Source organism: Ziziphus jujuba, chromosome 11 (genome assembly GCF_031755915.1).
Source record: "Ziziphus jujuba cultivar Dongzao chromosome 11, ASM3175591v1".
Taxonomy (NCBI): Eukaryota; Viridiplantae; Streptophyta; class Magnoliopsida; order Rosales; family Rhamnaceae; genus Ziziphus; species Ziziphus jujuba.
Window position 1 is genome coordinate 925334 of NC_083389.1, and position 13903 is coordinate 939236.

The window sequence follows — 13903 nt, forward strand, 5'->3', positions numbered from 1 at the left end:
TTCGGGAGTATATTTATGCATTTGCTCATGATCATGGTTTAAATGGATTGAGTTTGCTGGAAAATGTAGGTTATGACAATAAATCTAGTTTACTATTTGTAAAACATTTAATTACTTTAATGTATCACCAGAATCATTTGATTATTTCAGCTACTGATTTTGATCAAAATAAATGTTTTGGGTACAACAAGAATTTGTATTCTCAAATGATATATGAGGGTTTCATGATATCTGAGGGATTTGCAATCATTGTGGAAATTCCATTTTTCTTACGATTCCTATGATTGGTATGTTCGAGGGCAGAATCATAAAACATTTTAATTTACGATCAATTCATTCAATATTTCCATTTTTAGAGGACAAATTCCCACATTTGAATTATGTATCAGATGTACGAATACCCTATCCCATTTATCTGGAAATCTTAATTCAAACCCTTTGTTATTGGGTGAAAGATGCCCCTTCTTTGCATTTATTGCGACTTTTTCTTCATGAGTATTATAATTGGAATAGTTTTATTACTCTAAAAAATCTATTTCTTTTTTTGTTTTGAAAAGTAATTCAAGATTTTTCTTGTTCCTATATAATTCTCATGTTTTCTCCATTACCGATCTTCTTATTTATGATTAACATCTTTTGGGGTATCTTTTGAGTGAATTTATTTCTACAAAAAAATAAAACATCATGTACAAAAAGTATTTTCTAATGATTTTTCGGTGGTCTTATGTTCTTCATGGAGCCTTTCATGCATTATGTTAGATATCAAGGAAAATCAATTTTGGTTTCAAAAGATACGCCTTTTCTAATGAATAAATGGAAATATTTTCTTGTCTTTTTATGGCATTATCATTTTTATGCGTGGGCTCAATATGGAAGGATCTATATAAACCAATCGGCCAACCATTCTTTCAGCTTTTTAGGCTGTCTTTTAAGTGTGAGACTAAATCTATCGGTGGTACAGAGTCAAATGCTAGAAAATTCATTTATAATGGATAATGCTATAAAGAAGCTTGATGCATTAGTTCCAATTAGCCCAATGATTGTACCATTGGCTAAAATGAAATTTTGTAACGCATTACAACATCCTGTTAGTAAGTCGACCTGGGTCGATTTGTCAGATTTTGAGATTATCGACTGATTTGCTCGTATATGCAAACATCTTTCTCATTATTTCAGTGGATCCCCAAAAAAAAAAAAAAAAAGAGTTTGTATCGAATAAAATATATACTTCAACTTTCTTGTCTTAAAACTTTGACTCGTAAACACAAAAGTACTATACGAGGTTTTTTTTTTTAAAGATTAGGTTCAGAATTATTGGAAAAGTTCTTTACGCTGAAAGAAAGGGTTCTTTCTCTGATTTTTCCAAGAACTTATTCAACATTTTGAAGGTTATATAGAGGGAAAATTTCATATTTGGATTTTGTTTGCATCAATGATCTAGTCAATCATGAATGATTGGCTGTTCGACCATGGAAGTGGAAATTATCCTTAAATGCTGAAGAGATAACAAAAAATTTATTTAGTCGTCTATTATGAAATGTTCATGCAGTAAGAGTAAAGGTTGACCAACTGAATATTCAACTTTCTTAGAGACTTGTCTAGGGAAGGAGCTGGATTTAGATGTATACATAGGGAAAGCCGTGTGCAATGAAAAATGCAACCACGGTTTGGGGAGAGATTTTTACCTATTTTTTATTTTCTAATTCTATGAAGTAAATTAAATCTGAATTTTAATCCAAATTTTGTAATTTATTTATTTTTATTCAATTTATTTATTCAGTTTACTAAAAAACATGGATGAATCTAGATAGATAAAAACCGCAATATATCTATGGATGTTGAATATTGGTTGACATGGGTATGTAAGTCATGTTATATTGTTGAATAACAAGCCCTCGATTATCTATTTATAGAAAATTCATGTGCTTGGGAGTCCCTGATGATTAATAATCAAATAAACCAAGATTTTACCATGACTGCAATTTTAGAGAGATACGAAAGCAGAAGCCTATGGGATCGCTTCTGTAATTGGATAACCAGCACTGAAAACCGTCTTTACATTGGATGGTTTGGTGTTTTGATGATCCTTACCTTATTGACGGCAACTTCTATATTTATTATCGCTTTCATTGCTGCCCGTCCAGTAGATATTGACTGTATTCGTGAAACTATTTTTGAATCTCTACTTTATGGAAACAATATTATTTCCAGTGCCATTATTCCTACTTCTCCAGTGATAGGTTTGCATTTTTACCTGATATGGGAAGCAACTTCCATTGATGAATGGTTATACAATGGTGGTCCTTATGAGCTAATTCTTCTACACTTTTCACTTGGTGTAGCTTGTTATATGGGTCGTGAGTGGGAACTTAGTTTTGTTGAAGTGTGGCAATTTTGCCACTTGATGGTGCATGTCATCGGCTAGCATGCACACCTTGGTATCAAATCCTTTCCTTTTATGAGTTTATATTTTTTGTATGTTTTTAATTGATGCAAGGTATATTTTGATAATGTTTTGTGCCTAAGTTATGTATGCAAAATTATAGGCAAAATTATGCACAAAAGAGTAGGAATGTTATGCTTGAAGTGCCTATGGTGCTGGATTCATAATTTCCAGCAACATAGTTCCACTATTTATCTTATATCTCAGGTTGCAAATGGATTTTTGGGCTGAAATTTTGAGGGATGTCTACAGACATATATAGAAGACTATGGTTTAAATGTCAGGTCCAAATGACATGGGAAAGTCCATTTTCTATTCCAAACAGATTGCTGTATCTGATGGGCCCAGTATGCAGAGTATGGGCCAGTTTTGGAGCTGTTTGGCCCATGATCCGATTCCAGAACATTCCTAGCTCTTGGAACAATATTTATTGATGACCAAGGATGCTTCAAACCAAGTTTCATAAGCAGATACAAAGGGGAACTAAGTAGGTGAAGCTAGTTTGGTTGTTTACCCAAACTAGTTAAACAATAGGAACTTAGTTCAAACCATGTGCCACTTTTTACTATATTTGGAATAGACATGTTGCAGCTGGTTTTTGACTCTTTTGTATATGAAAATTTAGGTGTTGACCATTTTACTTTTTAAATTTCAAATACTTTACTCATTTTGTAAGCTCACATGCTTGGCATGTGTGAACTAGTTGTAATTTCAAGCTTATATTGTAAAATGAATGAAATGGCTATACATCCAAGCCTTATTTTCAAAAGCCAACGTGTTCCTCTTCTTCTTATCTCTTCTTCAACACCTTTGAACACTTTAGGAACCCTAAAAAACCAGAAAACACCATAACCAAAACCTAAAAACACAACTCACACACAACCATTCCCAAGAGCATCACCAAAAGCTTGCTTGTTGCTAACACTTCAAGCTAGCTTGCTCTTGGTCATAACCTTCTCACCCCAACAAGTTTCCGTCTAAGTCTGCGCCCTTGGATTGCTAGTGCATATTCAACTCCTATTGCAACTGCTACTGTTGTTTTCTTGATCCATCCAATTGGTCAAGGAAGCTTTATCGACGGTATGCCTCTAGGAATCTCTGGTACTTTCAACTTCATGATTGTATTTCAAGCTGAGCACAACATCCTTATGCACCCATTTCACATGTTAGGCGTAGCTGGTGTATTCAGGGCTCCCAATTCAGTGCTATGCATTGTTCCTTGGTAACTTCTGGTTTGATAAGGGAAACCACAGAAAATGAATCTGCTAATGAAGGTTACAGATTCGGTCAAGAAGAAGAAACCTACAATATCATAGCTGCTCATGGTTATTTTAGACGATTGATCTTCCAATATGCTAGTTTCAACAACTCTCATTCTTTGTACTTCTTCCTAGATGCTTGACCTGTAGTCGGTATTTGGTTCACTGCTTTAGGTATTAGTACTATGGCTTTTAACTTAAATGGCTTCAATTTCAACCAATCTATAGTTGATAGTCAAGGTCGTGTAATTAACACCTGGGCTGATATTATCAGCCGTGCTAACTTGGGTATGGAAGTTATGCATGAGCGTAATGCTCATAACTTCCTTCTAGATCTAGCTGCGGTCGAAGTTTTGTCTATAAACAGATGAGACATTGGTATTAGTGTATATTGAGTGATTGAACATAAAGGAGCAATAATCAATTTCTTATTCTAGCAAGAAGTTTGGTATTGCTCCTTTAGGAGTTTTTTTACTTAAATTTTTTTCTTTACTTCATCTTTACTTAAACATACCCATACTTTCGTTATGTATAAATTTTTATTTTCGATATCCTCTTTCCAATTTTTGTATTTTACATTTCAATTTAAAGGTTTCAATTCCATTTTTTCTTCTTTTAGTTTGAAGAATGAAAAAAAATATGATAAATGGTGTAAATTGACCTATTTGCTTGTAATTTGTAATAGGGTGGGATGTAGCCAAGTGGATCAAGGCAGTGGATTGTGAATCCATCATGCGCGAGTTTAGTTCCCGTTGTTCACTCATATATATATATATATATTTAAACTAAAAATAGAAAAATATTAAAAATAGTAAAATAGTTAACTATATATACTATATATATTAACTAAATATAATATATATATTAACTAAATAAAGAAAAATTTTAAAAATTTAAATTGAAGTATCAACTAAACGGGACCAAGTGGCTATTATTTCTTTTTCTGCTTTTGTGTTAAGCATATTTATTTTTCTTAGTAAATGATTCACTACAAAATGATTTTTTTTTCAGTGAACGTGTCACAATTAATTACTCCTATTTTTCTTTTTTCTTTTTTCTAAAGACAAAGAAACAAATTCTGTTTACTACGGCGATGAAGAATCAAATTATTACTATATTTATTCCTTTTTTCACTTCTTCTTCCAAGTGTAGGATAACCCCAAGGGGTTGCACGTTTTTTTCTACCAACTGGGGCCCTCCCTTCACCACCCCCATGGGGATGGTCTAACGGGTTCATAACTACGGGATGCTTACCTAACCAACATTTCAATCTGGCTCTACCCAAACTTTTTTGTTCACCCTAAAATTCCCCACTTGTCTGATTCTTGCTAAGTAGTTTTTGCGTATCAAATAGACATCCCTAGAAGGTAATTTTAATGTGGCCGATTTCCCCTTTTTCACAATCAGTTTCACTACAGTACTTGCTGTTCTAGCTAATTGTCCAACCTTTCCAAGTGTGATTTCTATGTTATGTATGGCTGTGCCTAAGGGCATATCGTTTGAAGTAAATTCTTCTTTTTGATCAATCAAAACCCCTTTCCAAACTATACAAGCTTCTTCCAAAGTATACGGCTTTCTAGATGTAGATGATGATATCTATGTAGATGGATCTTATATATATATTGTATAATTCTTATATATATCATATAATGAAGTATCACATGAGTGGATATATAGGGATGAAAATCTATCGAATCACTCATGTTATCCTAGGTCTTCCCATTCCTTCATTTGGCTCATGTTCTTCATGTAAGCATTCAGACCAAATGACTCTATGAAATTATGTCGATACTTCCACATATTACAGGTAACGTAGGAGAATTCTCTATTTTTCCCCTCGATAATCCTTAGAATTACCACTGCTTAGCTTTCAATTCGCCTCTGACCATAAAATGAAATGTGAATAACCCATCCTCCTCTCTTTGAAACAAAGGGCGCTTCTGGTTTTGTTGGTGCTTGAAACAGTTTTATCTTCTCCATATTACTATATCTCTAGAATCAATAATTTTAAATGAGGAACTACTGAACTCAATCACTTGCTGCCATTACTCTTCAGTTTTTTGTTGAGGTCTATCCTATAGATGTACTTAAATTGGATCAGTGATCGATTTCTAGGTTTCATCGGAAACCTAATTGGTTACTTCCAATTACGTAAATCAATAGTTCAAACCGCACTCAAAGGTAGGGCATTTCCCATTTTTATAGGAACTTCTGTACCGAAAACAATGGTATCTCTAATTATAGCCCCTCTGGGATGTAAATATATCTTTTCTTACGATCCCCAAAGTGTATGAGACAAATGTATGCATTTCAATTAGGATCGTATTCTAGAGTTATGATTCTACCATATATGTCTTTTTAATTTCATAAAAAATCGATTTTACGATGTAGATGCTTATGACCACCCCTTCTATGCCCTGCGGTAATGATTCCTCTGGCATTACGACCTTTACCATAATGATGCTGTCTACGGCTCCTTTGCATGTGCTCGGGGTAGAAGTTTTGTATAAATGTATCACCATGCTATTAAGTATTTTGATTTAAGTTCTTTTCTTTCTAACAGGTGGAATAAAGGAACCCGGTTGAAGTGTAATGATCATTAGTCTATAATGCATTGTATGTCCCGTAATAGGTCCCATTCTTCTACCCTTTCTCGGTAGTCGATGAGTTTTCATAGCTATTACCTTGACACCAAAGAAGAGTTCAACCCAATGCTTTATTTCTATCCTAGTTGATCGTGATTCGACATTAGAAGTATATTGATTTTCAACAATAACCGAATACTTGTGTCTATAAATACTGCATATTTGATTCCATCCATAAATCTATTTTCTTCCCTATGAGTTCTAGTCTCAATAAGAAAGCTAGTTCTTGCTGTTCATATGCTATGATATGAATATACCACACCAATTTGTTATGTATGGATGATGAAATTCCATTGATATAGAGTCAATTCAATAGATTTATTTTATTGGAGGGTCCCATTAGCATGAATCCAATAGGAATTGAGTTGGGCGCTTTAACCATTCAGCCATGGATGCTTAGCAGGGATCCTCATACATGATGAATAACCAAATTCCAATTCAAACAAAATCTTTAGGATAAATCAATGCAATTTAGGAGGACTCAATGAAAGGACATCACTTTAAATCCTGGATATTCGAATTAAGAGAGATATTGAGAAAGATCAAGAATTCTCACTATTTCTTAGATTCATGGACCCAATTCAATTCAGTGGGATCTTTCGTTCACATTTTTTCCATCAAAAACATTTTATAAAACTATTGGACTCCCGAATTTGGAGTATCCTACTCTCACACAGTTCACATTTACAGGGTTCAACAAGCAATCGATTTTTCACGATCAAGGGTGCGGTACTATTTGTAGTAGCGGTCCTTATATATTGTATAAACAATTGAACGATGGTCAAAAGAAAAAATCTCTATTTGACAGAGCTTCTTCCTATACCTATGAATTTGATTGGACCTAGAAATTATACATTGGAAGAATCTTTTGGGCCTTCCAATATCAATAGGTTTATTGTTTCGCTCCTGTATCTTCCAAAAGGAAAAAAGATCTCTGAGAGCTATTTCCTGGATTTGAAAGAAAGTACTTGGCTTCTCCCAATAACTAAAAAGTGTATCATGCTTGAATTCCTGTATCTTCCAAAAGGAAAAAAGATCTCTGAGAGCTATTTCCTGGATTTGAAAGAAAGTACTTGGCTTCTCCCAATAACTAAAAAGTGTATCATGCTTGAATCTAACTGGGGTTCATGGTGGTGGAGGAACTGGATCAAAACAAAAAAAAGGCTTCTAGTTGTAAGATATCTAATGAAACCGTCACTGGAATTGAGATCTCATTTAAATAGAAAGATATCAAATATTTAGAGTTTCTTTTTGTATATTCTATGGATGATCCGATCCGTAAGAACCATCATTGGGAATTGTTTGATCATCTTTCTCTGAGGAAGAGGAGAAGCATAATCAACTTGAATTCGGGACAGCTATTCGAATATTAATGAAAGACTGGATTTGTTATCTCATGTTTGCTTTTCGTTAAAAAAAATACTAGCTAAAGTGGAGGGTTTATTCAAACAACAAAAACATGGGTTAACTATTCAATCAAATGATATTGAGCATGTTTCCTATCTCTTCTCAAGAAACAAGTGGGCTATTTCTTTACAAAATTGTGCTTAATTTCATATGTGGGAATTCCACCATTTCTATATATATATATATAGTTTCAATGACTTCTTAGTGATATCAAGTGAATTCAAGAAGATTTGACTCTATTTCCCACTGCCCGAAATCCATAAATGCACAAAAACTGCTACCCGGGTCCGTATTGTCTTCCACCACTTGTATGCCCAAAACAGGTCTTGGATCTTTGGATATGGACAAGCCCTCTTGAGAATGAATTATCCCATAGATAAAGGCAGCAATTTTGTCCCTAAACTTCTTAGCTTGAACCCTAATGATTGGCCCGGTCTTCATCTGTATTTGGTCAGCACCTCAACGGGTTGTCGGTTGTGTGGGCTTGGGCGGATTCGCATCAAGTAGGGTATAAGTACATCAAATACATAATTTAAATGTGGGCATTTGTCCTCTAAAAATGGAAATATTGCATGAATTGATCATAAATTATAATATTTTATGATTTTTGGCCTCAAAGAAACTAATCGTAGGAAGCATAAGGAAAATGGAATTTCCACAGTGACTGCAAATCCCTCGGATATCATTTGAGAGTACAAATTCTTGTTGCACCCAAAACATTTATTTTGGTCAGAATTATTAGCAGACATAATCAAATGATTCTGATGATACATTCGAGTAATTAAACATTTTATAGTTAGTAAACTAGATTTATGGTCATAACCTACATTTTCTAGCAAACTCGATCCATTTAAACCATGATCATGAGCAAATGCATAAATATACTCCCCAAAGATAAGTGGATATAAGAGATCATGTTGTTGAGATCTATCTAGTTTGAAATATCCTTGAAATTCTTCCATTTGAAATTTGATTTGAACTGGAGATAAAGGGTTTATTGGGTTATCAAATGATACATAGTATGATACAGTCAAAACAAGGTATTATAGTACAAAAAAAATAGATACCTCAGAAAAAAGGTAAGAGCATCGGCAGACTTTCTATCCTTTCTTTTTCCATCTAAGTGGTTTATGTTCAGTCTAAGATAACAAGATGTTTAAAAATCCTTTATTTTTACAATCCAATCACTCTTTTGATTTTGGAAAAAAAAAAAAAAAAACTCTTTATCAATATACTACCTTCTTCTACACATTTATCTCCACTTCATAATAGAGAATACCTAATAAGTAGGACTCATAAAATGGATAATCCCTCATGGAAAAGCCTTTCCCACGTCAAGCACCAATATATTTTTAATGTCTAATTAGTTTGGGTAATCATTTGGATAATCATTCAAAAATGAAGACCAAAAGCTCATTACTATTTGTTTCCCTATAACTAGGGCCACAGTTGGGCTCTGTCCATTTATTCACTCAATCCGACTTGAAACTGATTTTCTAATTTCTTTTTTTCCGCCACATATAGAATTAAAACAATTTAAATAAGATTTTGGACATATCTAGAAAGAATAAAATATTCTCAGAATTCTCCATTGATACTACATGCTACTTTTTCCATTCATTCCTTTCACGATCAGTCACCGTCTTACAAGTTCTACCTATGGTATGGACGAATCTGTTGCTTCATTCAATTGTGTAAAAGATGCTAGCCATACTTAAAAGCCGAGTACTCTACCGTTGAGTTAGCAACCAGGATAAAACAATTAGAATGTGTAGATACAATTAGAATCCCAATAAAATAACTGAAGAGGTTGAATTGGACAGCGTAATTACAACATTGAATTTGAAACGGTAAAACAAATTGTATCATGCAAAAAAAAAAAAAAAAAAAACTTCTTGTATTATAAAAAATCCAATGAACCCATTCCTTGAATGAAATCAAATCTATGGCATGGAGAAAAATAGATCCATTTATCCACGATCAAATTATATTTATTCGATACACTATTGTCAATATGAGTATTTAAGAAAAGAATACAATGGAGAACTAGAAAAAAATAAAATATTGTAAATTTAAATAAAAAAATAAGGACTTGTGTTGGATTGGCACTACATAGCTAATCGACATATAGACAAATAAGGGATGTAGATGTAAGAAAAAAGTAATAAAGAAAAAAAAAAGTAGAAAAAAAGCTCGAATTTAGTCAATCAAACAATATAAGTAAAAGAAAAAAGCTTAATCCCTCTTTTTATTTGGTCATAGAAATCCAACTAACCCTCATTACCCTTAATGGTAATACCCAAAATCGAAAGTAAGAATAACAAATTAAAAGAGAATATCAGATAAAAGACTTTACAGACCTCTCTACAAGTGGTCTCCACCTTCATTATTTATATATTTCTTATATATTTCATTTTGACATATTTCATTAATTTTTCATTAATTGACTACCATTTGGTATTAAGGGTAAGTTTTGTAAAAACCCTCGCTTTCTTTGAAGTATCATGAATAGTTCCTATAGGCTGAGCGCCTTTTTCAAGGAAATATAGAATAGCAGGAACATTTAAATAAGTTTGATTCTTTATCGGGTCATAAAAACCCACTTTTTGAAGATCTCTTCCTTCTCTTATGGATCGAACATCAATTGCAATGATTCAATAAATGGCTCATTGGGATAGATGAACAATACCCCACCAAGAAACATATAAGAAGTTTTCTCCTAGTACAACTCAAGAAAATTGGAAATTATATCTATGTATAGAATGAGAAGGTCAAATATATCCATAAAATCATCAAATCAACTAGACTATGATTTAAATACTTATTCTTTCCCCCACCAAAAAAATTATTCATATTTACACTTTGCACTCTCATAACTCAGGTTGGATAACTCTCAAATAACTCAAGGAAACCTTTTAAGCATTTCATTTATTGAGTGGTCTCTAACCCCCCTTTTGTCTGTCTCTTTTAGAATCTCTTTTGATTCTGCACTTTGATCTAGTTGTTGAGACAATCGAAAATGGTATTTCCTTGTTCCAGGATCCTTTATCTTTGTGTTGAATCATTGGGTTTAGACATTACTCCAGTGATCTTGAATCATATCAAAATGGCAGCAACATACCATTTTTTTTATGATTTCTTTCTATCAAATAATCATACGACTAAGTGATTCTTGTGTAATACACTTTTGATTTGATCGAAAAGGTTTTGCCAATTCCAAAAAATTTGACTTTTGAATTTGAAACTTGCTTGACTTGGATCCTTTCGATTTATATATGGAAAACATATTTACAAATATATTTACGAAGTTGTCCCAATTTATTGATTCATACTAACCCTAGATTCTTGCCTTCGAGAAATAGATCAATGCTTTTTATTCAAGCTCCATTATGTACGATTTACATCACCCAAAAAAAAAAAAACTGAGAGTTCTATTGAAACAAAAGAAATGATGTCGAGTCAAGAGCACTTTCATTCCTCTATAATTCTTGTCTAATAAAAAATGGTGGATGTAAGAATCCATAACGGATCGTGTCCTTCAAGTCGCACGTTGCTTTCTACCACATCATTTTAAACAAAGTTTTACCATAACATTCCTTTAGTTTGGAACCAGTATGTAATTGATTCAATTATGGAATCATGAATAGTCATTGGCTCGGTCGGTACATAGTAATCTATACTTTTTCTTTCTATATGAAATATGAATGGCTACGTTCTAACGAATTCTCATAACGAATTCAATTTAATCCCCAACACCCAATACATATATTAACTTGATAGTGATAGGATAAATTTACCAATTCACACTTCTTAGAGTACTATGAACTCATACGAAATCATCAAAAAGATTTTAGTGATTAAAAATTTTCCAAACTCGAGATCATTATTTGAATAACATTTTAAAGTAAGGACCGCATTTTAGCATCCTAAGAGAAATCCATATTTGAATTAAACCATCAACGATTAAAAAACTAGATAGCTAAAAAATCCAATTTATTTTTTTAGTGAACTAGTGGATAAAGACTGGTCTAAGGTAAGGTTGTTGTTTTTTCATACTGATTTCTAAAATTGGAATCAAAATAACAATAATACCCCTATACAGATAGACTAAAAAATTGTTACTGAAAGGAATTATAGATATTTTATGTTAAATATTTAACATTTAGGGACCATAAATGGATCCAATTATATCTACGTATAATTTGAACACGATTCAATTTGTGAAAAAGATATGATTCAGAGAAGAATTATTAAGAATACTAATAAAAATTTTACAATCCAATATTATACTCTTAAACATAAATGTATTTTATTTTAAAAGACAATCTTTTTTCTGATATATAGCATTATATATATTACAATGCTATAATGGGTTAGGCATGCTCTAGGATGGAAGGATTTGAACCTCTAAATAGTGGGACTAAAACCCGTTGCCTTACCACTTGGCCACGCCCCATTTCTATTCGAACCTAATGAACACTAATATTGATATTGGTTGTTCATCAACTCCAGTACAAATATCTATAAAATATATAGATTGTTGCTAGAATTTTAATATGTGTCGATATAGAATTAAATTGAATTTATTGATCATTACATAGAGTTCAATTAAGATATTGTATGAAAGTATGATTTATTCTATTCTCTTTTGATTTGAGAATTTAAGGATTTCTCATTGGGGAAGTTCAAATCAAAGAAGGTTTTTGGGGTCTATCTTATTTAGTTTTATTCATTTTCCCTTCCATTAATAACTAAACTTATTAATAACTCAATCAAAATAATAAAATTATCTTCAATAACAAAAATAACAAAATATATGCCCTTTATTCAAATGTTTTTTTCTTCGCCAAATTACCAGAGGCCTACACTTTTTTGAATCCAATCCTAAAAGTTATGCCAGTAATACCTGCGCTATTTTTTCTCTTGGCCTTTGTTTGGCATGCTGCTGTAAGTTTTCAATGAGATCTTTAATAACATCCTAGCCAAATTCATGATTGATTTGAAAAAAATAAAATGAAAATTCTAACATAATGCTTTGTAAGATTAGATAGGTTTTATAGTATGAACTCTTGATTCCAAGATTGAAATTTTTGTACAGCCACAAGAAATTTGGATCAACCCATTTCCTTATTATGACCTTTTTTCCATTGAAAGGCCTTATTGGAGTACTCACAATGTCAAATTGTGGGTATGAAATAAAATTTTTGGTAATGAAAAACTCCACTTATCCACTTATATTATAAATATTACAGATTTCTATTTGAAAAAAAAACTTTATTTCTTGGTGTCAAAATACAAAATAAAGAGTAGGGTATGCGGTCTAAAATAAAATAGCAAATCTATTCTCTTTTTTCCCTAAAAAGAATTTTGGAGATTGTGTAATGCTTACTCTCAAACTATTTGTTTACATGGTAGTAATATTCTTTGTTTCGCTCTTTATCTTTGGATTCCCATCTAACGACCTAGGGTGTAATCTTGGTAGTAATATTCTTTGTTTCTTCCTTGATTTTAAAACGTTCTTAGCTTCGTAGGATTTTATCTATTCCACACTGAACTCGCAAGAAATTTGAAAGAAAAGAACAAGACATCGATGAAAACAGAAAGAGAGGGATTCAAACCCTCGATAAGAAAAACCTATACAACGGATTAGCAATCTGATGCTTTCGTCCACTAAGCCATCTCTTCCCCAATTGAAAGGAGGTAATTACTATGTTACATCACAAAAATAAGGCTTGAAAAAAGCCCTTCTTCTTTTTTTTTAGTGTTTTTTATATTTTTTATTATTTATTATTTTATTATATATAATATATATGCAATAGTTTATATAATAGATACGGAATTATAATAATAAAGAATCAAATTCCATTTAGACCATTTAGATAAAATAAATGCATTTATATTATATAATTAGATTATACAAAATGTATGCATATATGTTATATATAATTCTATAATCATATAACATATGTATAAAGATATAACATATATGTATAAAGAAAAGACTTTAAAGTGATATCAACAATCCAATCTACACAATCTACAATAGTCCAATATATAAATCCACTATAAATGAAATAAATATAAAAAATCCAATATAAATCAAATCTAAAAATGGAATCTATATTTGTTAATATGTTTAACATAGATTT

At 32.0% G+C, this 13903-nt stretch overlaps 1 pseudogene; it reads left to right on the forward strand.

Annotated features, from left to right (window-relative positions):
• The first annotated feature begins 1972 nt into the window (after positions 1-1972).
• Positions 1973-4073, forward strand: LOC125421775 (photosystem II protein D1-like; annotated as a pseudogene).
• Positions 4074-13903: the final 9830 nt, after the last annotated feature.